The 24,011-nt window shown below is 52.1% G+C and overlaps 36 non-coding genes and 1 pseudogene across 36 annotated transcripts; all 37 read left to right on the forward strand.

Moving 5' to 3' along the window:
- The first annotated feature begins 277 nt into the window (after nucleotides 1-277).
- LOC135590638 (5S ribosomal RNA) lies at nucleotides 278-396 on the forward strand. The gene has a single exon (XR_010478044.1). It is a non-coding gene; the product is annotated as a 5S ribosomal RNA (ribosomal RNA).
- A 544-nt stretch (nucleotides 397-940) lies between these two features.
- LOC135590418 (5S ribosomal RNA) lies at nucleotides 941-1,059 on the forward strand. The gene has a single exon (XR_010477825.1). It is a non-coding gene; the product is annotated as a 5S ribosomal RNA (ribosomal RNA).
- Nucleotides 1,060-1,399: 340 nt separating this feature from the next.
- LOC135590082 (5S ribosomal RNA) lies at nucleotides 1,400-1,518 on the forward strand. The gene has a single exon (XR_010477489.1). It is a non-coding gene; the product is annotated as a 5S ribosomal RNA (ribosomal RNA).
- A 544-nt stretch (nucleotides 1,519-2,062) lies between these two features.
- On the forward strand, nucleotides 2,063-2,181 carry LOC135590143 (5S ribosomal RNA). The gene has a single exon (XR_010477549.1). It is a non-coding gene; the product is annotated as a 5S ribosomal RNA (ribosomal RNA).
- A 340-nt stretch (nucleotides 2,182-2,521) lies between these two features.
- LOC135590287 (5S ribosomal RNA) lies at nucleotides 2,522-2,640 on the forward strand. The gene has a single exon (XR_010477693.1). It is a non-coding gene; the product is annotated as a 5S ribosomal RNA (ribosomal RNA).
- A 544-nt stretch (nucleotides 2,641-3,184) lies between these two features.
- On the forward strand, nucleotides 3,185-3,303 carry LOC135590773 (5S ribosomal RNA). The gene has a single exon (XR_010478179.1). It is a non-coding gene; the product is annotated as a 5S ribosomal RNA (ribosomal RNA).
- Nucleotides 3,304-3,847: 544 nt separating this feature from the next.
- LOC135589528 (5S ribosomal RNA) lies at nucleotides 3,848-3,966 on the forward strand. The gene has a single exon (XR_010476935.1). It is a non-coding gene; the product is annotated as a 5S ribosomal RNA (ribosomal RNA).
- A 340-nt stretch (nucleotides 3,967-4,306) lies between these two features.
- Nucleotides 4,307-4,425, forward strand: LOC135590484 (5S ribosomal RNA). Its single transcript, XR_010477891.1, has one exon. It is a non-coding gene; the product is annotated as a 5S ribosomal RNA (ribosomal RNA).
- A 544-nt stretch (nucleotides 4,426-4,969) lies between these two features.
- Nucleotides 4,970-5,088, forward strand: LOC135591710 (5S ribosomal RNA). Its single transcript, XR_010478592.1, has one exon. It is a non-coding gene; the product is annotated as a 5S ribosomal RNA (ribosomal RNA).
- Nucleotides 5,089-5,632: 544 nt separating this feature from the next.
- On the forward strand, nucleotides 5,633-5,751 carry LOC135591152 (5S ribosomal RNA). The gene has a single exon (XR_010478441.1). It is a non-coding gene; the product is annotated as a 5S ribosomal RNA (ribosomal RNA).
- Nucleotides 5,752-6,295: 544 nt separating this feature from the next.
- Nucleotides 6,296-6,414, forward strand: LOC135590689 (5S ribosomal RNA). The gene has a single exon (XR_010478096.1). It is a non-coding gene; the product is annotated as a 5S ribosomal RNA (ribosomal RNA).
- A 544-nt stretch (nucleotides 6,415-6,958) lies between these two features.
- On the forward strand, nucleotides 6,959-7,077 carry LOC135591165 (5S ribosomal RNA). Its single transcript, XR_010478444.1, has one exon. It is a non-coding gene; the product is annotated as a 5S ribosomal RNA (ribosomal RNA).
- Nucleotides 7,078-7,621: 544 nt separating this feature from the next.
- Nucleotides 7,622-7,740, forward strand: LOC135590788 (5S ribosomal RNA). The gene has a single exon (XR_010478194.1). It is a non-coding gene; the product is annotated as a 5S ribosomal RNA (ribosomal RNA).
- A 544-nt stretch (nucleotides 7,741-8,284) lies between these two features.
- LOC135589529 (5S ribosomal RNA) lies at nucleotides 8,285-8,403 on the forward strand. Its single transcript, XR_010476936.1, has one exon. It is a non-coding gene; the product is annotated as a 5S ribosomal RNA (ribosomal RNA).
- Nucleotides 8,404-8,743: 340 nt separating this feature from the next.
- Nucleotides 8,744-8,862, forward strand: LOC135591996 (5S ribosomal RNA). Its single transcript, XR_010478761.1, has one exon. It is a non-coding gene; the product is annotated as a 5S ribosomal RNA (ribosomal RNA).
- Nucleotides 8,863-9,620: 758 nt separating this feature from the next.
- LOC135590600 (5S ribosomal RNA) lies at nucleotides 9,621-9,739 on the forward strand. The gene has a single exon (XR_010478007.1). It is a non-coding gene; the product is annotated as a 5S ribosomal RNA (ribosomal RNA).
- A 340-nt stretch (nucleotides 9,740-10,079) lies between these two features.
- Nucleotides 10,080-10,198, forward strand: LOC135590677 (5S ribosomal RNA). Its single transcript, XR_010478084.1, has one exon. It is a non-coding gene; the product is annotated as a 5S ribosomal RNA (ribosomal RNA).
- Nucleotides 10,199-10,742: 544 nt separating this feature from the next.
- Nucleotides 10,743-10,861, forward strand: LOC135592118 (5S ribosomal RNA). The gene has a single exon (XR_010478883.1). It is a non-coding gene; the product is annotated as a 5S ribosomal RNA (ribosomal RNA).
- A 544-nt stretch (nucleotides 10,862-11,405) lies between these two features.
- Nucleotides 11,406-11,524, forward strand: LOC135589322 (5S ribosomal RNA). The gene has a single exon (XR_010476731.1). It is a non-coding gene; the product is annotated as a 5S ribosomal RNA (ribosomal RNA).
- Nucleotides 11,525-12,068: 544 nt separating this feature from the next.
- LOC135591323 (5S ribosomal RNA) lies at nucleotides 12,069-12,187 on the forward strand. Its single transcript, XR_010478479.1, has one exon. It is a non-coding gene; the product is annotated as a 5S ribosomal RNA (ribosomal RNA).
- Nucleotides 12,188-12,731: 544 nt separating this feature from the next.
- LOC135590950 (5S ribosomal RNA) lies at nucleotides 12,732-12,850 on the forward strand. Its single transcript, XR_010478353.1, has one exon. It is a non-coding gene; the product is annotated as a 5S ribosomal RNA (ribosomal RNA).
- Nucleotides 12,851-13,394: 544 nt separating this feature from the next.
- LOC135589428 (5S ribosomal RNA) lies at nucleotides 13,395-13,513 on the forward strand. The gene has a single exon (XR_010476836.1). It is a non-coding gene; the product is annotated as a 5S ribosomal RNA (ribosomal RNA).
- A 544-nt stretch (nucleotides 13,514-14,057) lies between these two features.
- On the forward strand, nucleotides 14,058-14,176 carry LOC135591688 (5S ribosomal RNA; annotated as a pseudogene).
- A 544-nt stretch (nucleotides 14,177-14,720) lies between these two features.
- LOC135589444 (5S ribosomal RNA) lies at nucleotides 14,721-14,839 on the forward strand. Its single transcript, XR_010476852.1, has one exon. It is a non-coding gene; the product is annotated as a 5S ribosomal RNA (ribosomal RNA).
- Nucleotides 14,840-15,383: 544 nt separating this feature from the next.
- Nucleotides 15,384-15,502, forward strand: LOC135591498 (5S ribosomal RNA). The gene has a single exon (XR_010478538.1). It is a non-coding gene; the product is annotated as a 5S ribosomal RNA (ribosomal RNA).
- Nucleotides 15,503-16,046: 544 nt separating this feature from the next.
- Nucleotides 16,047-16,165, forward strand: LOC135589566 (5S ribosomal RNA). The gene has a single exon (XR_010476974.1). It is a non-coding gene; the product is annotated as a 5S ribosomal RNA (ribosomal RNA).
- Nucleotides 16,166-16,709: 544 nt separating this feature from the next.
- On the forward strand, nucleotides 16,710-16,828 carry LOC135590739 (5S ribosomal RNA). Its single transcript, XR_010478145.1, has one exon. It is a non-coding gene; the product is annotated as a 5S ribosomal RNA (ribosomal RNA).
- Nucleotides 16,829-17,372: 544 nt separating this feature from the next.
- Nucleotides 17,373-17,491, forward strand: LOC135590951 (5S ribosomal RNA). The gene has a single exon (XR_010478354.1). It is a non-coding gene; the product is annotated as a 5S ribosomal RNA (ribosomal RNA).
- A 544-nt stretch (nucleotides 17,492-18,035) lies between these two features.
- Nucleotides 18,036-18,154, forward strand: LOC135589689 (5S ribosomal RNA). The gene has a single exon (XR_010477096.1). It is a non-coding gene; the product is annotated as a 5S ribosomal RNA (ribosomal RNA).
- A 758-nt stretch (nucleotides 18,155-18,912) lies between these two features.
- Nucleotides 18,913-19,031, forward strand: LOC135590678 (5S ribosomal RNA). The gene has a single exon (XR_010478085.1). It is a non-coding gene; the product is annotated as a 5S ribosomal RNA (ribosomal RNA).
- A 544-nt stretch (nucleotides 19,032-19,575) lies between these two features.
- On the forward strand, nucleotides 19,576-19,694 carry LOC135589812 (5S ribosomal RNA). Its single transcript, XR_010477218.1, has one exon. It is a non-coding gene; the product is annotated as a 5S ribosomal RNA (ribosomal RNA).
- A 544-nt stretch (nucleotides 19,695-20,238) lies between these two features.
- Nucleotides 20,239-20,357, forward strand: LOC135589440 (5S ribosomal RNA). The gene has a single exon (XR_010476847.1). It is a non-coding gene; the product is annotated as a 5S ribosomal RNA (ribosomal RNA).
- Nucleotides 20,358-20,901: 544 nt separating this feature from the next.
- Nucleotides 20,902-21,020, forward strand: LOC135591998 (5S ribosomal RNA). The gene has a single exon (XR_010478763.1). It is a non-coding gene; the product is annotated as a 5S ribosomal RNA (ribosomal RNA).
- Nucleotides 21,021-21,564: 544 nt separating this feature from the next.
- LOC135589630 (5S ribosomal RNA) lies at nucleotides 21,565-21,683 on the forward strand. Its single transcript, XR_010477037.1, has one exon. It is a non-coding gene; the product is annotated as a 5S ribosomal RNA (ribosomal RNA).
- Nucleotides 21,684-22,227: 544 nt separating this feature from the next.
- Nucleotides 22,228-22,346, forward strand: LOC135590468 (5S ribosomal RNA). The gene has a single exon (XR_010477876.1). It is a non-coding gene; the product is annotated as a 5S ribosomal RNA (ribosomal RNA).
- Nucleotides 22,347-22,890: 544 nt separating this feature from the next.
- On the forward strand, nucleotides 22,891-23,009 carry LOC135589487 (5S ribosomal RNA). Its single transcript, XR_010476895.1, has one exon. It is a non-coding gene; the product is annotated as a 5S ribosomal RNA (ribosomal RNA).
- Nucleotides 23,010-23,553: 544 nt separating this feature from the next.
- On the forward strand, nucleotides 23,554-23,672 carry LOC135590296 (5S ribosomal RNA). The gene has a single exon (XR_010477702.1). It is a non-coding gene; the product is annotated as a 5S ribosomal RNA (ribosomal RNA).
- The last annotated feature ends 339 nt before the right edge of the window (nucleotides 23,673-24,011 follow it).

Below are 24,011 nucleotides of genomic sequence, written 5' to 3' on the forward strand. Positions count from 1 at the left end.
CAGCATTATGGCCAACAATAAATATGTCATTAACATATATATTGCAGGAGAATAATGAAATCATCATCTAAAAATTTCTTCATAAAACATACAATGACCAGACATGGTTCTTGGATGGGTGACCCCCTGGGAAGTCCTCGTGTTGCACTCCTTTTTGCGCCCCGAGCGGCCAAAACCTCTCCCGTCGACCTCCGAGGCGATGGTTTTGGGCCTCGGAATTTGCCGTCGATGCGCCGTCCGCGACGTGCACAAAGGCGAGGGACGACGCACACAAAAAGAGTGCGATCATACCAGCACTAAAGCACCGGATTCCATCAGAACTCCGAAGTTAAGCGTGCTTGGGCGAGAGTAGTACTAGGATGGGTTACCCCCTGGGAAGTCCTCGTGTTGCACTCCTTTTTGCGCCCCGAGCGGCCAAAAGACTTACTTAAAACTCTCTTTTAAGCTTTTCAATTTTTCCAGCATTATGGCCAACAATAAATATGTCATTAACATATATATAGCAGGAGAATAATGAAATCATCATCTAAAAATTTCTTCATAAAACATACAATGACCAGACATGGTTCTAGGATGGGTGACCCCCTGGGAAGTCCTCGTGTTGCACTCCTTTTAGCGCCCCGAGCGGCCAAAACCTCTCCCGTCGACCTCCGAGGCGATGGTTTTGGGCCTCGGAATTTGCCGTGACCGCTACGCAGTCAGTCTCGTGGGGCTCGGAGAGAGCTTTCCGGAATGGGGCCGCAATAGCGATTCCGAGTTCGTTCGAGAAAGTCCCGATGGTTTCGGCGCGCGCTTGCCGTGTCCGGTACGCGGTCGGCCTCGTGGGCATCGAAGGGATCCGACAATGGCGATTCCGAGATCGTTCGAGAGGTTTCGGGGCTCCGGTCGTCGATGCGCCGTCCGCGACGTGCACAAAGGCGAGGGACGACGCACACAAAACGATTGCGATCATACCAGCACTAAAGCACCGGATCCCATCAGAACTTCGAATTTAAGCGTGCTTGGGCGAGAGTAGTACTAGGATGGGTGGCCCCCTGGGAAGTCCTTGTGTTGCACTCCTTTTTGCGCCCCGAGCGGCCAAAAGACTTACTTAAAACTCTCTTTTAAGCTTTTCAATTTTTCCAGCATTATGGCCAACAATAAATATGTCATTAACATATATATAGCAGGAGAATAATGAAATCATCATCTAAAAATTTCTTCATAAAACATACAATGACCAGACATGGTTCTTGGATGGGTGACCCCCTGGGAAGTCCTCGTGTTGCACTCCTTTTTGCGCCCCGAGCGGCCAAAACCTCTCCCGTCGACCTCCGAGGCGATGGTTTTGGGCCTCGGAATTTGCCGTCGATACGCCGTCCGCGACGTGCACAAAGGCGAGGGACGACGCACACAAAAAGAGTGCGATCATACCAGCACTAAAGCACCGGATCCCATCAGAACTCCGAAGTTAAGCGTGCTTGGGCGAGAGTAGTACTAGGATGGGTGACCCCTTGGGAAGTCCTCTTGTTTCACTCTTTTTTGCGCCCCGAGCGGCCAAAAGACTTACTTAAAACTCTCTTTTAAGCTTTTCAATTTTTCCAGCATTATGGCCAACAATAAATATGTCATTAACATATATATAGCAGGAGAATAATGAAATCATCATCTAAAAATTTCTTCATAAAACATACAATGACCAGACATGGTTCTAGGATGGGTGACCCCCTGGGAAGTCCTCGTGTTGCACTCCTTTCTGCGCCCCGAGCGGCCAAAACCTCTCCCGTCGACCTCCGAGGCGATGGTTTTGGGCCTCGGAATTTGCCGTGACCGCTACGCAGTCAGTCTCGTGGGGCTCGGAGAGAGCTTTCCGGAATGGGGCCGCAATAGCGATTCCGAGTTCGTTCGAGAAAGTCCCGATGGTTTCGGCGCGCGCTTGCCGTGTCCGGTACGCGGTCGGCCTCGTGGGCATCGGAGGGATCCGACAATGGCGATTCCGAGATCGTTCGAGAGGTTTCGGGGCTCCGTTCGTCGATGTGCCGTCCGCGACGTGCACAAAGGGGAGGGACGACGCACACAAAACGATTGCGATCATACCAGCACTAAAGCACCGGATCCCATCAGAACTTCGAATTTAAGCGTGCTTGGGCGAGAGTAGTACTAGGATGGGTGACCCCCTGGGAAGTCCTTGTGTTGCACTCCTTTTTGCGCCCCGAGCGGCCAAAAGACTTACTTAAAACTCTCTTTTAAGCTTTTCAATTTTTTCAGCATTATGGCCAACAATAAATATGTCATTAACATATATATAGCAGGAGAATAATGAAATCATCATCTAAAAATTTCTTCATAAAACATACAATGACCAGACATGGTTCTTGGATGGGTGACCCCCTGGGAAGTCCTCGTGTTGCACTCCTTTTTGCGCCCCGAGCGGCCAAAACCTCTCCCGTCGACCTCCGAGGCGATGGTTTTGGGCCTCGGAATTTGCCGTCGATGCGCCGTCCGCGACGTGCACAAAGGCGAGGGACGACGCACACAAAAAGAGTGCGATCATACCAGCACTAAAGCACCGGATTCCATCAGAACTCCGAAGTTAAGCGTGCTTGGGCGAGAGTAGTACTAGGATGGGTGACCCCCTGGGAAGTCCTCTTGTTTCACTCTTTTTTGCGCCCCGAGCGGCCAAAAGACTTACTTAAAACTCTCTTTTAAGCTTTTCAATTTTTCCAGCATTATGGCCAACAATAAATATGTCATTAACATATATATTGCAGGAGAATAATGAAATCATCATCTAAAAATTTCTTCATAAAACATACAATGACCAGACATGGTTCTAGGATGGGTGACCCCCTGGGAAGTCCTCGTGTTGCACTCCTTTTTGCGCCCCGAGCGGCCAAAACCTCTCCCGTCGACCTCCGAGGCGAGGGTTTTGGGCCTCGGAATTTGCCGTGACCGCTACGCAGTCAGTCTCGTGGGGCTCGGAGAGAGCTTTCCGGAATGGGGCCGCAATAGCGATTCCGAGTTCGTTCGAGAAAGTCCCGATGGTTTCGGCGCGCGCTTGCCGTGTCCGGTACGCGGTCGGCCTCGTGGGCATCGGAGGGATCCGACAATGGCGATTCCGAGATCGTTCGAGAGGTTTCGGGGCTCCGGTGGTCGATGCGCCGTCCGCGACGTGCACAAAGGCGAGGGACGACGCACACAAAACGATTGCGATCATACCAGCACTAAAGCACCGGATCCCATCAAAACTCCGAAGTTACGCGTGCTTGGGCGAAAGTAGTACTAGGATGGGTGACCCCCTTGGAAGTCCTCGTGTTGCACTCCTTTTTGCGCCCCGAGCGGCCAAAAGACTTACTTAAAACTCTCTTTTAAGCTTTTCAATTTTTCCAGCATTATGGCCAACAATAAATATGTCATTAACATATATATAGCAGGAGAATAATGAAATCATCATCTAAAAATTTCTTCATAAAACATTCAATGACAAGACATGGTTCTAGGATGGGTGACCCCCTGGGAAGTCCTCGTGTTGCACTCCTTTTTGCGCCCCGAGCGGCCAAAACCTCTCCCGTCGACCTCTGAGGCGATGGTTTTGGGCCTCGGAATTTGCCGTGACCGCTACGCAGTCAGTCTCGTGGGGCTCGGAGAGAGCTTTCCGGAATGGGGCCGCAATAGCGATTCCGAGTTCGTTCGAGAAAGTCCCGATGGTTTCGGCGCGCGCTTGCCGTTTCCGGTACGCGGTCGGCCTCGTGGGCATCGGAGGGATCCGACAATGGCGATTCCGAGATCGTTCGAGAGGTTTCGGGGCTCCGGTCGTCGATGCGCCGTCCGCGACGTGCACAAAGGCGAGGGACGACATAAACAAAACGAGTGCGATCATACCAGCACTAAAGCACCGGATCCCATCAGAACTCCGAAGTTAAGCGTGCTTGGGCTAGAGTAGTACTAGGATGGGTGACCCCCTGGGCAGTCCTCGTGTTGCACTCCTTTTTGCGCCCCGAGCGGCCAAAAGACTTACTTAAAACTCTCTTTTAAGCTTTTCAATTTTTCCAGCATTATGGCCAACAATAAATATGTCATTAACATATATATAGCAGGAGAATAATGAAATCATCATCTAAAAATTTCTTCATAAAACATACAATGACCAGACATGGTTCTTGGATGGGTGACCCCCTGGGAAGTCCTCGTGTTGCACTCTTTTTTGCGCCCCGAGCGGCCAAAACCTCTCCCGTCGACCTCCGAGGCGATGGTTTTGGGCCTCGGAATTTGTCGTCGATGCGCCGTCCGCGACGTGCACAAAGGCGAGGGACGACGCACACAAAATGAGTGCGATCATACCAGCACTAAAGCACCGGATCCCATCAGAACTCCGAAGTTAAGCGTGCTTGGGCGAGAGTAGTACTAGGATGGGTGACCCCCTGGGAAGTCCTCGTGTTGCACTCCTTTTTGCGCCCCGAGCGGCCAAAAGACTTACTTAAAACTCTCTTTTAAGCTTTTCAATTTTTCCAGCATTATGGCCAACAATAAATATGTCATTAACATATATATAGCAGGAGAATAATGAAATCATCATCTAAAAATTTCTTCATAAAACATACAATGACCAGACATGGTTCTAGGATGGGTGACCCCCTGGGAAGTCCTCGTGTTGCACTCCTTTCTGCGCCCCGAGCGGCCAAAACCTCTCCCGTCGACCTCCGAGGCGATGGTTTTGGGCCTCGGAATTTGCCGTGACCGCTACGCAGTCAGTCTCGTGGGGCTCGGAGAGAGCTTTCCGGAATGGGGCCGCAATAGCGATTCCGAGTTCGTTCGAGAAAGTCCCGATGGTTTCGGCGCGCGCTTGCCGTGTCCGGTACGCGGTCGGCCTCGTGGGCATCGGAGGGATCCGACAATGGCGATTACGAGATCGTTCGAGAGGTTTCGGGGCTCCGGTCGTCGATGCGCCGTCCGCGACGTGCACAAAGGCGAGGGACGACGCACAAAAAACGAGTGCGATCATACCAGCACTAAAGCACCGGATCCCATCAGAACTCCGAAGTTAAGCGTGCTTGGGCGAGAGTAGTACTAGGATGGGTGACCCCCTGGGAAGTCCTCGTGTTGCACTCCTTTTTGCGCCCCGAGCGGCCAAAAGACTTACTTAAAACTCTCTTTTAAGCTTTTCAATTTTTCCAGCATTATGGCCAACAATAAATATGTCATTAACATATATATAGCAGGAGAATAATGAAATCATCATCTAAAAATTTCTTCATAAAACATACAATGACCAGACATGGTTCTAGGATGGGTGACCCCCTGGGAAGTCCTCGTGTTGCACTCCTTTTTGCGCCCCGAGCGGCCAAAACCTCTCCCGTCGACCTCCGAGGCTAGGGTTTTGGGCCTCGGAATTTGCCGTGACCGCTACGCAGTCAGTCTCGTGGGGCTCGGAGAGAGCTTTCCGGAATGGGGCCGCAATAGCGATTCCGAGTTCGTTCGAGAAAGTCCCGATGGTTTCGGCGCGCGCTTGCCGTGTCCGGTACGCGGTCGGCCTCGTGGGCATCGGAGGGATCCGACAATGGCGATTCCGAGATCGTTCGAGAGGTTTCGGGGCTCCGGTCGTCGATGCGCCGTCCGCGACGTGCACAAAGGCGAGGGACGACGCACACAAAACGAGTGCGATCATACCAGCACTAAAGCACCGGATCCCATCAGAACTCCGAAGTTAAGCCTGCTTGGGCGAGAGTAGTACTAGGATGGGTGACCCCCTGGGAAGTCCTCGTGTTGCACTCCTTTTTGCGCCCCGAGCGGCCAAAAGACTTACTTAAAACTCTCTTTTAAGCTTTTCAATTTTTCCAGCATTATGGCCAACAATAAATATGTCATTAACATATATATAGCAGGAGAATAATGAAATCATCATCTAAAAATTTCTTCATAAAACATACAATGACCAGACATGGTTCTAGGATGGGTGACCCCCTGGGAAGTCCTCATGTTGCACTCCTTTTTGCGCCCCGAGCGGCCAAAACCTCTCCCGTCGACCTCCGAGGCGAGGGTTTTGGGCCTCGGAATATGCCGTGACCGCTACGCAGTCAGTCTCGTGGGGCTCGGAGAGAGCTTTCCGGAATGGGGCCGCAATAGCGATTCCGAGTTCGTTCGAGAAAGTCCCGATGGTTTCGGCGCGCGCTTGCCGTGTCCGGTACGCGGTCGGCCTCGTGGGCATCGGAGGGATCCGACAATGGCGATTCCGAGATCGTTCGAGAGGTTTCGGGGCTCCGGTCGTCGATGCGCCGTCCGCGACGTGCACAAAGGGGAGGGACGACGCACACAAAACCATTGCGATCATACCAGCACTAAAGCACCGGATCCCATCAAAACTCCGAAGTTAAGCGTGCTTGGGCGAAAGTAGTACTAGGATGGGTGACCCCCTTGGAAGTCCTCGTGTTGCACTCCTTTTTGCGCCCCGAGCGGCCAAAAGACTTACTTAAAACTCTCTTTTAAGCTTTTCAATTTTTCCAGCATTATGGCCAACAATAAATATGTCATTAACATATATATAGCAGGAGAATAATGAAATCATCATCTAAAAATTTCTTCATAAAACATACAATGACCAGACATGGTTCTAGGATGGGTGACCCCCTGGGAAGTCCTCGTGTTGCACTCCTTTCTGCGCCCCGAGCGGCCAAAACCTCTCCCGTCGACCTCCGAGGCGATGGTTTTGGGCCTCGGAATTTGCCGTGACCGCTACGCAGTCAGTCTCGTGGGGCTCGGAGAGAGCTTTCCAGAATGGGGCCGCAATAGCGATTCCGAGTTCGTTCGAGAAAGTCTCGATGGTTTCGGCGCGCGCTTGCCGTGTCCGGTACGCGGTCGGCCTCGTGGGCATCGGAGGGATCCGACAATGGCGATTACGAGATCGTTCGAGAGGTTTCGGGGCTCCGGTCGTCGATGCGCCGTCCGCGACGTGCACAAAGGCGAGGGACGACGCACACAAAACGAGTGCGATCATACCAGCACTAAAGCACCGGATCCCATCAGAACTCCGAAGTTAAGCCTGCTTGGGCGAGAGTAGTACTAGGATGGGTGACCCCCTGGGAAGTCCTCGTGTTGCACTCCTTTTTGCGCCCCGAGCGGCCAAAAGACTTACTTAAAACTCTCTTTTAAGCTTTTCAATTTTTCCAGCATTATGGCCAACAATAAATATGTCATTAACATATATATAGCAGGAGAATAATGAAATCATCATCTAAAAATTTCTTCATAAAACATACAATGACCAGACATGGTTCTAGGATGGGTGACCCCCTGGGAAGTCCTCGTGTTGCACTCCTTTTTGCGCCCCGAGCGGCCAAAACCTCTCCCGTCGACCTCCGAGGCGAGGGTTTTGGGCGTCGGAATTTGCCGTGACCGCTACGCAGTCAGTCTCGTGGGGCTCGGAGAGAGCTTTCCGGAATGGGGCCGCAATAGCGATTCCGAGTTCGTTCGAGAAAGTCCCGATGGTTTCGGCGCGCGCTTGCCGTGTCCGGTACGCGGTCGGCCTCGTGGGCATCGGAGGGATCCGACAATGGCGATTCCGAGATCGTTCGAGAGGTTTCGGGGCTCCGGTCGTCGATGCGCCGTCCGCGACGTGCACAAAGGGGAGGGACGACGCACACAAAACCATTGCGATCATACCAGCACTAAAGCACCGGATCCCATCAAAACTCCGAAGTTAAGTGTGCTTGGGCGAAAGTAGTACTAGGATGGGTGACCCCCTTGGAAGTCCTCGTGTTGCACTCCTTTTTGCGCCCCGAGCGGCCAAAAGACTTACTTAAAACTCTCTTTTAAGCTTTTCAATTTTTCCAGCATTATGGCCAACAATAAATATGTCATTAACATATATATAGCAGGAGAATAATGAAATCATCATCTAAAAATTTCTTCATAAAACATACAATGACCAGACATGGTTCTAGGATGGGTGACCCCCTGGGAAGTCCTCGTGTTGCACTCCTTTCTGCGCCCCGAGCGGCCAAAACCTCTCCCGTCGACCTCCGAGGCGATGGTTTTGGGCCTCGGAATTTGCCGTGACCGCTACGCAGTCAGTCTCGTGGGGCTCGGAGAGAGCTTTCCGGAATGGGGCCGCAATAGCGATTCCGAGTTCGTTCGAGAAAGTCCCGATGGTTTCGGCGCGCGCTTGCCGTTTCCGGTACGCGGTCGGCCTCGTGGGCATCGGAGGGATCCGACAATGGCGATTCCGAGATCGTTCGAGAGGTTTCGGGGCTCCGGTCGTCGATGCGCCGTCCGCGACGTGCACAAAGGCGAGGGACGACATAAACAAAACGAGTGCGATCATACCAGCACTAAAGCACCGGATCCCATCAGAACTCCGAAGTTAAGCGTGCTTGGGCTAGAGTAGTACTAGGATGGGTGACCCCCTGGGCAGTCCTCGTGTTGCACTCCTTTTTGCGCCCCGAGCGGCAAAAAGACTTACTTAAAACTCTTTTTTAAGCTTTTCAATTTTTCCAGCATTATGGCCAACAATAAATATGTCATTAACATATATATAGCAGGAGAATAATGAAATCATCATCTAAAAATTTCTTCATAAAACATACAATGACCAGACATGGTTCTTGGATGGGTGACCCCCTGGGAAGTCCTCGTGTTGCACTCTTTTTTGCGCCCCGAGCGGCCAAAACCTCTCCCGTCGACCTCCGAGGCGATGGTTTTGGGCCTCGGAATTTGTCGTCGATGCGCCGTCCGCGACGTGCACAAAGGCGAGGGACGACGCACACAAAATGAGTGCGATCATACCAGCACTAAAGCACCGGATCCCATCAGAACTCCGAAGTTAAGCGTGCTTGGGCGAGAGTAGTACTAGGATGGGTGACCCCCTGGGAAGTCCTCGTGTTGCACTCCTTTTTGCGCCCCGAGCGGCCAAAAGACTTACTTAAAACTCTCTTTTAAGCTTTTCAATTTTTCCAGCATTATGGCCAACAATAAATATGTCATTAACATATATATAGCAGGAGAATAATGAAATCATCATCTAAAAATTTCTTCATAAAACATACAATGACCAGACATGGTTCTAGGATGGGTGACCCCCTGGGAAGTCCTCGTGTTGCACTCCTTTTTGCGCCCCGAGCGGCCAAAAGACTTACTTAAAACTCTCTTTTAAGCTTTTCAATTTTTCCAGTATTATGGCCAACAATAAATATGTCATTAACATATATATAGCAGGAGAATAATGAAATCATCATCTAAAAATTTCTTCATAAAACATACAATGACCAGACATGGTTCTAGGATGGGTGACCCCCTGGGAAGTCCTCGTGTTGCACTCCTTTTTGCGCCCCGAGCGGCCAAAACCTCTCCCGTCGACCTCCGAGGCGATGGTTTTGGGCCTCGGAATTTGCCGTGACCGCTACGCAGTCAGTCTCGTGGGGCTCGGAGAGAGCTTTCCGGAATGGGGCCGCAATAGCGATTCCGAGTTCGTTCGAGAAAGTCCCGATGGTTTCGGCGCGCGCTTGCCGTGTCCGGTACGCGGTCGGCCTCGTGGGCATCGGAGGGATCCGACAATGGCGATTCCGAGATCGTTCGAGAGGTTTCGGGGCTCCGGTCGTCGATGCGCCGTCCGCGACGTGCACAAAGGCGAGGGACGACGCACACAAAAAGAGTGCGATCATACCAGCACTAAAGCACCGGATTCCATCAGAACTCCGAAGTTAAGCGTGTTTGGGCGAGAGTAGTACTAGGATGGGTGACCCCCTGGGAAGTCCTCTTGTTTCACTCTTTTTTGCGCCCCGAGCGGCCAAAAGACTTACTTAAAACTCTCTTTTAAGCTTTTCAATTTTTTCAGCATTATGGCCAACAATAAATATGTCATTAACATATATATAGCAGGAGAATAATGAAATCATCATCTAAAAATTTCTTCATAAAACATACAATGACCAGACATGGTTCTTGGATGGGTGACCCCCTGGGAAGTCCTCGTGTTGCACTCCTTTTTGCGCCCCGAGCGGCCAAAACCTCTCCCGTCGACCTCCGAGGCGATGGTTTTGGGCCTCGGAATTTGCCGTCGATGCGCCGTCCGCGACGTGCACAAAGGGGAGGGACGACGCACACAAAACGATTGCGATCATACCAGCACTAAAGCACCGGATCCCATCAAAACTCCGAAGTTAAGCGTGCTTGGGCGAAAGTAGTACTAGGATGGGTGACCCCCTTGGAAGTCCTCGTGTTACACTCCTTTTTGCGCCCCGAGCGGCCAAAAGACTTACTTAAAACTCTCTTTTAAGCTTTTCAATTTTTCCAGCATTATGGCCAACAATAAATATGTCATTAACATATATATAGCAGGAGAATAATGAAATCATCATCTAAAAATTTCTTCATAAAACATACAATGACCAGACATGGTTCTAGGATGGGTGACCCCCTGGGAAGTCCTCGTGTTGCACTCCTTTCTGCGCCCCGAGCGGCCAAAACCTCTCCCGTCGACCTCCGAGGCGATGGTTTTGGGCCTCGGAATTTGCCGTGACCGCTACGCAGTCAGTCTCGTGGGGCTCGGAGAGAGCTTTCCGGAATGGGGCCGCAATAGCGATTCCGAGTTCGTTCGAGAAAGTCCCGATGGTTTCGGCGCGCGCTTGCCGTGTCCGGTACGCGGTCGGCCTCGTGGGCATCGGAGGGATCCGACAATGGCGATTACGAGATCGTTCGAGAGGTTTCGGGGCTCCGGTCGTCGATGCGCCGTCCGCGACGTGCACAAAGGCGAGGGACGACGCACACAAAACGAGTGCGATCATACCAGCACTAAAGCACCGGATCCCATCAGAACTCCGAAGTTAAGCGTGCTTGGGCGAGAGTAGTACTAGGATGGGTGACCCCCTGGGAAGTCCTCGTGTTGCACTCCTTTTTGCGCCCCGAGCGGCCAAAAGACTTACTTAAAACTCTCTTTTAAGCTTTTCAATTTTTCCAGCATTATGGCCAACAATAAATATGTCATTAACATATATATAGCAGGAGAATAATGAAATCATCATCTAAAAATTTCTTCATAAAACATACAATGACCAGACATGGTTCTAGGATGGGTGACCCCCTGGGAAGTCCTCGTGTTGCACTCCTTTCTGCGCCCCGAGCGGCCAAAACCTCTCCCGTCGACCTCCGAGGCGATGGTTTTGGGCCTCGGAATTTGCCGTGACCGCTACGCAGTCAGTCTCGTGGGGCTCGGAGAGAGCTTTCCGGAATGGGGCCGCAATAGCGATTCCGAGTTCGTTCGAGAAAGTCCCGATGGTTTCGGCGCGCGCTTGCCGTGTCCGGTACGCGGTCGGCCTCGTGGGCATCGGAGGGATCCGACAATGGCGATTACGAGATCGTTCGAGAGGTTTCGGGGCTCCGGTCGTCGATGCGCCGTCCGCGACGTGCACAAAGGCGAGGGACGACATAGACAAAATGAGTGCGATCATACCAGCACTAAAGCACCGGATCCCATCAGAACTCCGAAGTTAAGCGTGCTTGGGCGAGAGTAGTACTAGGATGGGTGACCCCCTGGGAAGTCCTCGTGTTGCACTCCTTTTTGCGCCCCGAGCGGCCAAAAGACTTACTTAAAACTCTCTTTTAAGCTTTTCAATTTTTCCAGCATTATGGCCAACAATAAATATGTCATTAACATATATATAGCAGGAGAATAATGAAATCATCATCTAAAAATTTCTTCATAAAACATACAATGACCAGACATGGTTCTAGGATGGGTGACCCCCTGGGAAGTCCTCGTGTTGCACTCCTTTTTGCGCCCCGAGCGGCCAAAACCTCTCCCGTCGACCTCCGAGGCGAGGGTTTTGGGCCTCGGAATTTGCCGTGACCGCTACGCAGTCAGTCTCGTGGGGCTCGGAGAGAGCTTTCCGGAATGGGGCCGCAATAGCGATTCCGAGTTCGTTCGAGAAAGTCCCGATGGTTTCGGCGCGCGCTTGCCGTGTCCGGTACGCGGTCGGCCTCGTGGGCATCGGAGGGATCCGACAATGGCGATTCCGAGATCGTTCGAGAGGTTTCGGGGCTCCAGTCGTCGATGCGCCGTCCTCGACGTGCACAAAGGGGAGGGACGACGCACACAAAACGATTGCGATCATACCAACACTAAAGCACCGGATCCCATCAAAACTCCGAAGTTAAGCGTGCTTGCGCGAAAGTAGTACTAGGATGGGTGACCCCCTTGGAAGTCCTCGTGTTGCACTCCTTTTTGCGCCCCGAGCGGCCAAAAGACTTACTTAAAACTCTCTTTTAAGCTTTTCAATTTTTCCAGTATTATGGCCAACAATAAATATGTCATTAACATATATATAGCAGGAGAATAAAGAAATCATCATCTAAAAATTTCTTCATAAAACATACAATGACCAGACATGGTTCTAGGATGGGTGACCCCCTGGGAAGTCCTCGTGTTGCACTCCTTTTTGCGCCCCGAGCGGCCAAAACCTCTCCCGTCGACCTCCGAGGCGATGGTTTTGGGCCTCGGAATTTGCCGTGACCGCTACGCAGTCAGTCTCGTGGGGCTCGGAGAGAGCTTTCCGGAATGGGGCCGCAATAGCGATTCCGAGTTCGTTCGAGAAAGTCCCGATGGTTTCGGCGCGCGCTTGCCGTGTCCGGTACGCGGTCGGCCTCGTGGGCATCGGAGGGATCCGACAATGGCGATTCCGAGATCGTTCGAGAGGTTTCGGGGCTCCGGTCGTCGATGCGCCGTCCGCGACGTGCACAAAGGCGAGGGACGACGCACACAAAAAGAGTTCGATCATACCAGCACTAAAGCACCGGATTCCATCAGAACTCCGAAGTTAAGCGTGTTTGGGCGAGAGTAGTACTAGGATGGGTGACCCCCTGGGAAGTCCTCTTGTTTCACTCTTTTTTGCGCCCCGAGCGGCCAAAAGACTTACTTAAAACTCTCTTTTAAGCTTTTCAATTTTTCCAGCATTTTGGCCAACAATAAATATGTCATTAACATATATATAGCAGGAGAATAATGAAATCATCATCTAAAAATTTCTTCATAAAACATACAATGACCAGACATGGTTCTAGGATGGGTGACCCCCTGGGAAGTCCTCGTGTTGCACTCCTTTCTGCGCCCCGAGCGGCCAAAACCTCTCCCGTCGACCTCCGAGGCGATGGTTTTGGGCCTCGGAATTTGCCGTGACCGCTACGCAGTCAGTCTCGTGGGGCTCGGAGAGAGCTTTCCGGAATGGGGCCGCAATAGCGATTCCGAGTTCGTTCGAGAAAGTCCCGATGGTTTCGGCGCGCGCTTGCCGTGTCCGGTACGCGGTCGGCCTCGTGGGCATCGGAGGGATCCGACAATGGCGATTACGAGATCGTTCGAGAGGTTTCGGGGCTCCGGTCGTCGATGCGCCGTCCGCGACGTGCACAAAGGCGAGGGACGACGCACACAAAATGAGTGCGATCATACCAGCACTAAAGCACCGGATCCCATCACAACTCCGAAGTTAAGCGTGCTTGGGCGAGAGTAGTACTAGGATGGGTGACCCCCTGGGAAGTCCTCGTGTTGCACTCCTTTTTGCGCCCCGAGCGGCCAAAAGACTTACTTAAAACTCTCTTTTAAGCTTTTCAATTTTTCCAGCATTATGGCCAACAATAAATATGTCATTAACATATATATAGCAGGAGAATAATGAAATCATCATCTAAAAATTTCTTCATAAAACATACAATGACCAGACATGGTTCTAGGATGGGTGACCCCCTGGGAAGTCCTCGTGTTGCACTCCTTTTTGCGCCCCGAGCGGCCAAAACCTCTCCCGTCGACCTCCGAGGCTAGGGTTTTGGGCCTCGGAATTTGCCGTGACCGCTACGCAGTCAGTCTCGTGGGGCTCGGAGAGAGCTTTCCGGAATGGGGCCGCAATAGCGATTCCGAGTTCGTTCGAGAAAGTCCCGATGGTTTCGGCGCGCGCTTGCCGTGTCCGGTACGCGGTCGGCCTCGTGGGCATCGGAGGGATCCGACAATGGCGATTCCGAGATCGTTCGAGAGGTTTCGGGGCTCCGGTCGTCGATGCGCCGTCTGCGACGTGCACAAAGGGGAGGGACGACGCACACAAAACGATTGCGATCATACCAGCACTAAAGCACCGAATCCCATCAAAACTCCGAAGTTAAGCGGGCTTGGGCGAAAGTAGTAATAGGATGGGTGACCCCCTTGGAAGTCCTCGTGTTACACTCCTTTTTGCGCCCCGAGCGGCCAAAAGACTTACTTAAAACTCTCTTTTAAGCTTTTCAATTTTTCCAGCATTATGGCCAACAATAAATATGTCATTAACATATATATAGCAGGAGAATAATGAAATCATCATCTAAAAATTTCTTCATAAAACATACAATGACCAGACATGGTTCTAGGATGGGTGACCCCCTGGGAAGTCCTCGTGTTGCACTCCTTTCTGCGCCCCGAGCGGCCAAAACCTCTCCCGTCGACCTCCGAGGCGATGGTTTTGGGCCTCGGAATTTGCCGTGACCGCTACGCAGTCAGTCTCGTGGGGCTCGGAGAGAGCTTTCCGGAATGGGGCCGCAATAGCGATTCCGAGTTCGTTCGAGAAAGTCCCGATGGTTTCGGCGCGCGCTTGCCGTGTCCGGTACGCGGTCGGCCTCGTGGGCATCGGAGGGATCCGACAATGGCGATTACGAGATCGTTCGAGAGGTTTCGGGGCTCCGGTCGTCGATGCGCCGTCCGCGACGTGCACAAAGGCGAGGGACGACATAGACAAAATGAGTGCGATCATACCAGCACTAAAGCACCGGATCCCATCAGAACTCCGAAGTTAAGCGTGCTTGGGCGAGAGTAGTACTAGGATGGGTGACCCCCTGGGAAGTCCTCGTGTTGCACTCCTTTTTGCGCCCCGAGCGGCCAAAAGACTTACTTAAAACTCTCTTTTAAGCTTTTCAATTTTTCCAGCATTATGGCCAACAATAAATATGTCATTAACATATATATAGCAGGAGAATAATGAAATCATCATCTAAAAATTTCTTCATAAAACATACAATGACCAGACATGGTTCTAGGATGGGTGACCCCCTGGGAAGTCCTCGTGTTGCACTCCTTTTTGCGCCCCGAGCGGCCAAAACCTCTCCCGTCGACCTCCGAGGCGAGGGTTTTGGGCCTCGGAATTTGCCGTGACCGCTACGCAGTCAGTCTCGTGGGGCTCGGAGAGAGCTTTCCGGAATGGGGCCGCAATAGCGATTCCGAGTTCGTTCGAGAAAGTCCCGATGGTTTCGGCGCGCGCTTGCCGTGTCCGGTACGCGGTCGGCCTCGTGGGCATCGGAGGGATCCGACAATGGCGATTCCGAGATCGTTCGAGAGGTTTCGGGGCTCCGGTCGTCGATGCGCCGTCTGCGACGTGCACAAAGGGGAGGGACGACGCACACAAAACGATTGCGATCATACCAGCACTAAAGCACCGAATCCCATCAAAACTCCGAAGTTAAGCGTGCTTGGGCGAAAGTAGTAATAGGATGGGTGACCCCCTTGGAAGTCCTCGTGTTACACTCCTTTTTGCGCCCCGAGCGGCCAAAAGACTTACTTAAAACTCTCTTTTAAGCTTTTCAATTTTTCCAGCATTATGGCCAACAATAAATATGTCATTAACATATATATAGCAGGAGAATAATGAAATCATCATCTAAAAATTTCTTCATAAAACATACAATGACCAGACATGGTTCTAGGATGGGTGACCCCCTGGGAAGTCCTCGTGTTGCACTCCTTTCTGCGCCCCGAGCGGCCAAAACCTCTCCCGTCGACCTCCGAGGCGATGGTTTTGGGCCTCGGAATTTGCCGTGACCGCTACGCAGTCAGTCTCGTGGGGCTCGGAGAGAGCTTTCCGGAATGGGGCCGCAATAGCGATTCCGAGTTCGTTCGAGAAAGTCCCGATGGTTTCGGCGCGCGCTTGCCGTGTCCGGTACGCGGTCGGCCTCGTGGGCATCGGAGGGATCCGACAATGGCGATTACGAGATCGTTCGAGAGGTTTCGGGGCTCCGGTCGTCGATGCGCCGTCCGCGACGTGCACAAAGGCGAGGGACGACATAGACAAAATGAGTGCGATCATACCAGCACTAAAGCACCGGATCCCATCAGAACTCCGAAGTTAAGCGTGCTTGGGCGAGAGTAGTACTAGGATGGGTGACCCCCTGGGAAGTCCTCGTGTTGCACTCCTTTTTGCGCCCCGAGCGGCCAAAAGACTTACTTAAAACTCTCTTTTAAGCTTTTCAATTTTTCCAGCATTATGGCCAACAATAAATATGTCATTAACATATATATAGCAGGAGAATAATGAAATCATCATCTAAAAATTTCTTCATAAAACATACAATGACCAGACATGGTTCTAGGATGGGTGACCCCCTGGGAAGTCCTCGTGTTGCACTCCTTTTTGCGCCCCGAGCGGCCAAAACCTCTCCCGTCGACCTCCGAGGCGAGGGTTTTGGGCCTCGGAATTTGCCGTGACCGCTACGCAGTCAGTCTCGTGGGGCTCGGAGAGAGCTTTCCGGAATGGGGCCGCAATAGCGATTCCGAGTTCGTTCGAGAAAGTCCCGATGGTTTCGGCGCGCGCTTGCCGTGTCCGGTACGCGGTCGGCCTCGTGGGCATCGGAGGGATCCGACAATGGCGATTCCGAGATCGTTCGAGAGGTTTCGGGGCTCCGGTCGTCGATGCGCCGTCCGCGACGTGCACAAAGGGGAGGGACGACGCACACAAAACGATTGCGATCATACCAACACTAAAGCACCGGATCCCATCAAAACTCCGAAGTTAAGCGTGCTTGGGCGAAAGTAGTACTAGGATGGGTGACCCCCTTGGAAGTCCTCGTGTTGCACTCCTTTTTGCGCCCCGAGCGGCCAAAAGACTTACTTAAAACTCTCTTTTAAGCTTTTCAATTTTTCCAGTATTATGGCCAACAATAAATATGTCATTAACATATATATAGCAGGAGAATAATGAAATCATCATCTAAAAATTTCTTCATAAAACATACAATGACCAGACATGGTTCTAGGATGGGTGACCCCCTGGGAAGTCCTCGTGTTGCACTCCTTTTTGCGCCCCGAGCGGCCAAAACCTCTCCCGTCGACCTCCGAGGCGATGGTTTTGGGCCTCGGAATTTGCCGTGACCGCTACGCAGTCAGTCTCGTGGGGCTCGGAGAGAGCTTTCCGGAATGGGGCCGCAATAGCGATTCCGAGTTCGTTCGAGAAAGTCCCGATGGTTTCGGCGCGCGCTTGCCGTGTCCGGTACGCGGTCGGCCTCGTGGGCATCGGAGGGATCCGACAATGGCGATTCCGAGATCGTTCGAGAGGTTTCGGGGCTCCGGTCGTCGATGCGCCGTCCGCGACGTGCACAAAGGCGAGGGACGACGCACACAAAAAGAGTTCGATCATACCAGCACTAAAGCACCGGATTCCATCAGAACTCCGAAGTTAAGCGTGTTTGGGCGAGAGTAGTACTAGGATGGGTGACCCCCTGGGAAGTCCTCTTGTTTCACTCTTTTTTGCGCCCCGAGCGGCCAAAAGACTTACTTAAAACTCTCTTTTAAGCTTTTCAATTTTTCCAGCATTATGGCCAACAATAAATATGTCATTAACATATATATAGCAGGAGAATAATGAAATCATCATCTAAAAATTTCTTCATAAAACATACAATGACCAGACATGGTTCTAGGATGGGTGACCCCCTGGGAAGTCCTCGTGTTGCACTCCTTTCTGCGCCCCGAGCGGCCAAAACCTCTCCCGTCGACCTCCGAGGCGATGGTTTTGGGCCTCGGAATTTGCCGTGACCGCTACGCAGTCAGTCTCGTGGGGCTCGGAGAGAGCTTTCCGGAATGGGGCCGCAATAGCGATTCCGAGTTCGTTCGAGAAAGTCCCGATGGTTTCGGCGCGCGCTTGCCGTGTCCGGTACGCGGTCGGCCTCGTGGGCATCGGAGGGATCCGACAATGGCGATTACGAGATCGTTCGAGAGGTTTCGGGGCTCCGGTCGTTGATGCGCCGTCCGCGACGTGCACAAAGGCGAGGGACGACGCACACAAAACGAGTGCGATCATACCAGCACTAAAGCACCGGATCCCATCAGAACTCCGAAGTTAAGCGTGCTTGGGCGAGAGTAGTACTAGGATGGGTGACCCCCTGGGAAGTCCTCGTGTTGCACTCCTTTTTGCGCCCCGAGCGGCCAAAAGACTTACTTAAAACTCTCTTTTAAGCTTTTCAATTTTTCCAGCATTATGGCCAACAATAAATATGTCATTAACATATATATAGCAGGAGAATAATGAAATCATCATCTAAAAATTTCTTCATAAAACATACAATGACCAGACATGGTTCTAGGATGGGTGACCCCCTGGGAAGTCCTCGTGTTGCACTCCTTTTTGCGCCCCGAGCGGCCAAAAGACTTACTTAAAACTCTCTTTTAAGCTTTTCAATTTTTCCAGCATTATGGCCAACAATAAATATGTCATTAACATATATATAGCAGGAGAATAATGAAATCATCATCTAAAAATTTCTTCATAAAACATACAATGACCAGACATGGTTCTAGGATGGGTGACCCCCTGGGAAGTCCTCGTGTTGCACTCCTTTTTGCGCCCCGAGCGGCCAAAACCTCTCCCGTCGACCTCCGAGGCTAGGGTTTTGGGCCTCGGAATTTGCCGTGACCGCTACGCAGTCAGTCTCGTGGGGCTCGGAGAGAGCTTTCCGGAATGGGGCCGCAATAGCGATTCCGAGTTCGTTCGAGAAAGTCCCGATGGTTTCGGCGCGCGCTTGCCGTGTCCGGTACGCGGTCGGCCTCGTGGGCATCGGAGGGATCCAACAATGGCGATTCCGAGATCGTTCGAGAGGTTTCGGGGCTCCGGTCGTCGATGCGCCGTCCGCGACGTGCACAAAGGGGAGGGACGACGCACACAAAACGATTGCGATCATACCAGCACTAAAGCACCGGATCCCATCAAAACTCCGAAGTTAAGCGTGCTTGGGCGAAAGTAGTACTAGGATGGGTGACCCCCTTGGAAGTCCTCGTGTTACACTCCTTTTTGCGCCCCGAGCGGCCAAAAGACTTACTTAAAACTCTCTTTTAAGCTTTTCAATTTTTCCAGCATTATGGCCAACAATAAATATGTCATTAACATATATATAGCAGGAGAATAATGAAATCATCATCTAAAAATTTCTTCATAAAACATACAATGACCAGACATGGTTCTAGGATGGGTGACCCCCTGGGAAGTCCTCGTGTTGCACTCCTTTCTGCGCCCCGAGCGGCCAAAACCTCTCCCGTCGACCTCCGAGGCGATGGTTTTGGGCCTCGGAATTTGCCGTGACCGCTACGCAGTCAGTCTCGTGGGGCTCGGAGAGAGCTTTCCGGAATGGGGCCGCAATAGCGATTCCGAGTTCGTTCGAGAAAGTCCCGATGGTTTCGGCGCGCGCTTGCCGTGTCCGGTACGCGGTCGGCCTCGTGGGCATCGGAGGGATCCGACAATGGCGATTACGAGATCGTTCGAGAGGTTTCGGGGCTCCGGTCGTCGATGCGCCGTCCGCGACGTGCACAAAGGCGAGGGACGACATAGACAAAATGAGTGCGATCATACCAGCACTAAAGCACCGGATCCCATCAGAACTCCGAAGTTAAGCGTGCTTGGGCGAGAGTAGTACTAGGATGGGTGACCCCCTGGGAAGTCCTCGTGTTGCACTCCTTTTTGCGCCCCGAGCGGCCAAAAGACTTACTTAAAACTCTCTTTTAAGCTTTTCAATTTTTCCAGCATTATGGCCAACAATAAATATGTCATTAACATATATATAGCAGGAGAATAATGAAATCATCATCTAAAAATTTCTTCATAAAACATACAATGACCAGACATGGTTCTAGGATGGGTGACCCCCTGGGAAGTCCTCGTGTTGCACTCCTTTTTGCGCCCCGAGCGGCCAAAACCTCTCTCGTCGACCTCCGAGGCGAGGGTTTTGGGCCTCGGAATTTGCCGTGACCGCTACGCAGTCAGTCTCGTGGGGCTCGGAGAGAGCTTTCCGGAATGGGGCCGCAATAGCGATTCCGAGTTCGTTCGAGAAAGTCCCGATGGTTTCGGCGCGCGCTTGCCGTGTCCGGTACGCGGTCGGCCTCGTGGGCATCGGAGGGATCCGACAATGGCGATTCCGAGATCGTTCGAGAGGTTTCGGGGCTCCGGTCGTCGATGCGCCGTCCGCGACGTGCACAAAGGCGAGGGACGACGCATACAAAACGAGTGCTATCATACCAGCACTAAAGCACCGGATCCCATCAGAACTCCGAAGTTAAGCCTGCTTGGGCGAGAGTAGTACTAGGATGGGTGACCCCCTGGGAAGTCCTCGTGTTGCACTCCTTTTTGCGCCCCGAGCGGCCAAAAGACTTACTTAAAACTCTCTTTTAAGCTTTTCAATTTTTCCAGCATTATGGACAACAATAAATATGTCATTAACATATATATAGCAGGAGAATAATGAAATCATCATCTAAAAATTTCTTCATAAAACATACAATGACCAGACATGGTTCTAGGATGGGTGATCCCCTGGGAAGTCCTCGTGTTGCACTCCTTTTTGCGCCCCGAGCGGCCAAAACCTCTCCCGTCGACCTCCGAGGCGATGGTTTTGGGCCTCGGAATTTGCCGTGACCGCTACGCAGTCAGTCTCGTGGGGCTCGGAGAGAGCTTTCCGGAATGGGGCCGCAATAGCGATTCCGAGTTCGTTCGAGAAAGTCCCGATGGTTTCGGCGTGCGCTTGCCGTGTTCGGTACGCGGTCGGCCTCGTGGGCATCGGAGGGATCCGACAATGGCGATTCCGAGATCGTTCGAGAGGTTTCGGGGCTCCGGTCGTCGATGCGCCGTCCGCGACGTGCACAAAGGCGAGGGACGACGCACACAAAATGAGTGCGATCATACCGGCACTAAAGCACCGGATCCCATCAGAACTCCGAAGTTAAGCCTGCTTGGGCGAGAGTAGTACTAGGATGGGTGACCCCCTGGGAAGTCCTCGTGTTGCACTCCTTTTTGCGCCCCGAGCGGCCAAAAGACTTACTTAAAACTCTCTTTTAAGCTTTTCAATTTTTCCAGCATTATGGCCAACAATAAATATGTCATTAACATATATATAGCAGGAGAATAATGAAATCATCATCTAAAAATTTCTTCATAAAACATACAATGACCAGACATGGTTCTAGGATGGGTGACCCCCTGGGAAGTCCTCGTGTTGCACTCCTTTTTGCGCCCCGAGCGGCCAAAACCTCTCCCGTCGACCTCCGAGGCGATGGTTTTGGGCCTCGGAATTTGCCGTGACCGCTACGCAGTCAGTCTCGTGGGGCTCGGAGAGAGCTTTCCGGAATGGGGCCGCAATAGCGATTCCGAGTTCGTTCGAGAAAGTCCCGATGGTTTCGGCGCGCGCTTGCCGTGTCCGGTACGCGGTCGGCCTCGTGGGCATCGGAGGGATCCGACAATGGCGATTCCGAGATCGTTCGAGAGGTTTCGGGGCTCCGGTCGTCGATGCGCCGTCCGCGACGTGCACAAAGGCGAGGGACGACGCACACAAAACGAGTGCTATCATACCAGCACTAAAGCACCGGATCCCATCAGAACTCCGAAGTTAAGCGTGCTTGGGCGAGAGTAGTACTTGGATGGTTGACCCCCTAGGAAGTCCTCGTGTTGCACTCCTTTTTGCGCCCCGAGCGGCCAAAAGACTTACTTAAAACTCTCTTTTAAGCTTTTCAATTTTTCCAGCATTATGGCCAACAATAAATATGTCATTAACATATATATAGCAGGAGAATAATGAAATCATCATCTAAAAATTTCTTCATAAAACATTCAATGACCAGACATGGTTCTAGGATGGGTGACCCCCTGGGAAGTCCTCGTGTTGCACTCCTTTTTGCGCCCCGAGCGGCCAAAACCTCTCCCGTTGACCTCCGAGGCGATGGTTTTGGGCCTCGGAATTTGCCGTGACCGCTACGCAGTCAGTCTCGTGGGGCTCGGAGAGAGCTTTCCGGAATGGGGCCGCAATAGCGATTCCGAGTTCGTTCGAGAAAGTCCCGATGGTTTCGGCGCGCGCTTGCCGTGTCCGGTACGTGGTCGGCCTCGTGGGCATCGGAGGGATCCGACAATGGCGATTCCGAGATCGTTCGAGAGGTTTCGGGGCTCCGGTCGTCGATGCGCCGTCCGCGACGTGCACATAGGCGAGGGACGACGCACACAAAACTAGTGCGATCATACCAGCACTATAGCACCGGATCCAATCAGAACTCTGAAGTTAAGCTTGCTTGGGCGAGAGTAGTACTAGGATGGGTGACCCCCTGGGAAGTCCTCGTGTTGCACTCCTTTTTGCGCCCCGAGCGGCCAAAAGACTTACTTAAAACTCTCTTTTAAGCTTTTCAATTTTTCCAGCATTATGGCCAACAATAAATATGTCATTAACATATATATAGCAGGAGAATAATGAAATCATCATCTAAAAATTTCTTCATAAAACATACAATGACCAGACATGGTTCTAGGATGGGTGACCCCCTGGGAAGTCCTCGTGTTGCACTCCTTTTTGCGCCCCGAGCGGCCAAAACCTCTCTCGTCGACCTCCGAGGCGAGGGTTTTGGGCCTCGGAATTTGCCGTGACCGCTACGCAGTCAGTCTCGTGGGGCTCGGAGAGAGCTTTCCGGAATGGGGCCGCAATAGCGATTCCGAGTTCGTTCGAGAAAGTCCCGATGGTTTCGGCGCGCGCTTGCCGTGTCCGGTACGCGGTCGGCCTCGTGGGCATCGGAGGGATCCGACAATGGCGATTACGAGATCGTTCGAGAGGTTTCGGGGCTCCGGTCGTCGATGCGCCGTCCGCGACGTGCACAAAGGCGAGGGACGACATAGACAAAATGAGTGCGATCATACTAGCACTAAAGCACCGGATCCCATCAGAACTCCGAAGTTAAGCGTGCTTGGGCGAGAGTAGTACTAGGATGGGTGACCCCCTGGGAAGTCCTCGTGTTGCACTCCTTTTTGCGCCCCGAGCGGCCAAAAGACTTACTTAAAACTCTCTTTTAAGCTTTTCAATTTTTCCAGCATTATGGCCAACAATAAATATGTCATTAACATATATATAGCAGGAGAATAATGAAATCATCATCTAAAAATTTCTTCATAAAACATACAATGACCAGACATGGTTCTAGGATGGGTGACCCCCTGGGAAGTCCTCGTGTTGCACTCCTTTTTGCGCCCCGAGCGGCCAAAACCTCTCCCGTCGACCTCCGAGGCGATGGTTTTGGGCCTCGGAATTTGCCGTGACCGCTACGCAGTCAGTCTCGTGGGGCTCGGAGAGAGCTTTCCGGAATGGGGCCGCAATAGCGATTCCGAGTTCGTTCGAGAAAGTCCCGATGGTTTCGGCGCGCGCTTGCCGTGTCCGGTACGCGGTCGGCCTCGTGGGCATCGGAGGGATCCGACAATGGCGATTCCGAGATCGTTCGAGAGGTTTCGGGGCTCCGGTCGTCGATGCGCCGTCCGCGACGTGCACAAAGGGGAGGGACGACGCATACAAAACGATTGCGATCATACCAGCACTAAAGCACCGGATCCCATCAAAACTCCGAAGTTAAGCGTGCTTGGGCGAAAGTAGTACTAGGATGGGTGACCCCCTTGGAAGTCCTCGTGTTGCACTCCTTTTTGCGCCCCGAGCGGCCAAAAGACTTACTTAAAACTCTCTTTTAAGCTTTTCAATTTTTCCAGCATTATGGCCAACAATAAATATGTCATTAACATATATATAGCAGGAGAATAATGAAATCATCATCTAAAAATTTCTTCATAAAACATACAATGACCAGACATGGTTCTAGGATGGGTGACCCCCTGGGAAGTCCTCGTGTTGCACTCCTTTTTGCGCCCCGAGCGGCCAAAACCTCTCCCGTCGACCTCCGAGGCGATGGTTTTGGGCCTCGGAATTTGCCGTGACCGCTACGCAGTCAGTCTCGTGGGGCTCGGAGAGAGCTTTCCGGAATG

This window comes from Musa acuminata, chromosome BXJ1-8, assembly GCF_036884655.1.
Source record: "Musa acuminata AAA Group cultivar baxijiao chromosome BXJ1-8, Cavendish_Baxijiao_AAA, whole genome shotgun sequence".
Classification (NCBI taxonomy): domain Eukaryota; kingdom Viridiplantae; phylum Streptophyta; class Magnoliopsida; order Zingiberales; family Musaceae; genus Musa; species Musa acuminata.